Genomic DNA, 2,165 nt, shown 5'->3' on the forward strand with positions numbered 1-2,165 from the left:
ACACACACACACACACACACACACACACACACACACACACACACACACACACACACACACACACACAAACACACACACAAAAGTACACACAAACAAAAATACACACACACACATATACACATATATATATATATATATGCTGTATTTCGGGATGGTCATATATATATACATATATATATTTTTGCCAAATAGACACACGCACAAAAATCCGTTCTTCACTCGTTTATAACTGTTCTTATTATATCTCATATCCATTATCTGGAAATCTTTCGTCACACATCTGAGACCTCCTCAGCGACACTTTCCGTCTTCGTGTGTGATCTTCTATGATCTTTATCCTTATATGCGCATGAGTCTGTATTTGTGTACATGTATGTGTGTGTACGTGTGTGTGTGTGGGGGGGGGCATTGTTCTTAGTAGCACTATGACTCTCCCCTCAGCCACGTCTATAACTCCGTTGCCGCTGCTGCTGCTTTTGAACCCGAAATTTTGTACCGTTCTTGTAACTCACTGTATTTTTGCGTTCGCCCATACTGCTGCCATAGTGGTAGTCGTTGTTGTTGCTGTTGTTGTTACCATTGTTGTTAGTCATGTTGTTGATATTGTTGCGGCCGTCAGTGAAGTTACCATATGTGTGTCTGTGTGTGTATATGGGTTCACTTCCTTGGTTGTTTGTATCTGTGCTCTTTATACATTTTTTTTTCTTTTGTCACTAATTTATTTTTATATTTATCATAGGTATGTGCATATATGTCTATTGTATGTGTATTACGCTGTTTGTATCTGGGTTTCTTTCTCCTGTCAGTCTTCAGTTTTCATCTTGTGTAGTGTGGTAGTGGCTGTTATTGTTTCATTCGTGTTTTCTGTTGAATCTCGGTCTGTCTATTGCTATGTATGTAAATCTGTTGTCTGTCTAAGATTTTTCCAGTTCCAGTGATGGATCTGTAGTCTTCGAATTAGCTTTCCCCTTTCTGGTGTTGAGGAACCTAATTTCTTTAGATTGGTATTTAGGCAGTGAGTTACATATCTTATATGTATGTAGTTATGTGTGTATGTATGTATGTATGTATGTATGTGTGTGTAATTATGTATGTATATGTGTGTGTGTAATGACGTATGTATGCATGTATGTATGTAGGTATGTATGTATGTATGTATGCGTTCATAAACCTGTACGTATATATTATTGGGTGTAACCTTCAACAGTGGATTTGAAATAACAGACATTTCGGCAACTTCCGAAGTAATAGTGTATTTTGCTGATAAGCAGTAATATGTATTCTACCGGCAAAGCTCAAAGTCAAAGATAGCAAAATGCTTTCTCATCACGCCATAACTTAGTCCTTTCTCTGTATAAAAGTGAGATTATATCTTGGAGGTGTAAAAATCCGTGATAAAATTAATGAGATTATACTGCTCTATGTTATCCATTCCTGCCCAGGCAAACTTTACTTTTTCTTCATATCGCTTGCTAAGCCAGCACCAGTAATACTGGTTGGACTATATTTTTTCAGTTTACATTGTTTGTGTATGTCAGAAATAATTAGAATGATTAAAAACCGATAAATTCATAGCTATCTTGATTGGTGAAAATTAATTGAATAAAATACCCAAAATGCAATGAAAAGAAAACACACGAATTCTAAAGTTTGTATCAGATTCCTATTTATTTCATTTTCTATACATCAAGAGATTATTAATTCCATTAGCTGATGATAATACTTTCTATACTCCCATCTTAAACCTCGATTTTATATAAGCCTATGAGATATTTTCGAAACTTGGTGTATGCTTGCATAGCAGTTCATTGAACTGTGAACCTGCATGAAGACGCGAAAGATTTGATGCAAAAGCCTCCAACAATTTATGTCCTATTCCATACCAGTAACGTGCTTAAGTTGAACCAGAAATCAGAATTATTCAAACCTTCCTTTATTTATTGAGTTGAATCCATATTCTATGACACGAACTGATAGGAGAAAAAACTTTTTTCTGTTGAATGGGATTAGGCATGGATTGGATGGTTTTATCTGCATGGTGATATGCCTCGGAAGACAAAATCTTCCAACTCGTCTTTACGCATTCTCCAATCTTACGTGCTGATTCGCTTTCTCCAGGTTGTGACTTCGCCTATCATATGTATGTGTACATACGCCGCACACAC

This window comes from Octopus bimaculoides, chromosome 7 (genome assembly GCF_001194135.2).
Source record: "Octopus bimaculoides isolate UCB-OBI-ISO-001 chromosome 7, ASM119413v2, whole genome shotgun sequence".
Lineage (NCBI taxonomy): Eukaryota > Metazoa > Mollusca > Cephalopoda > Octopoda > Octopodidae > Octopus > Octopus bimaculoides.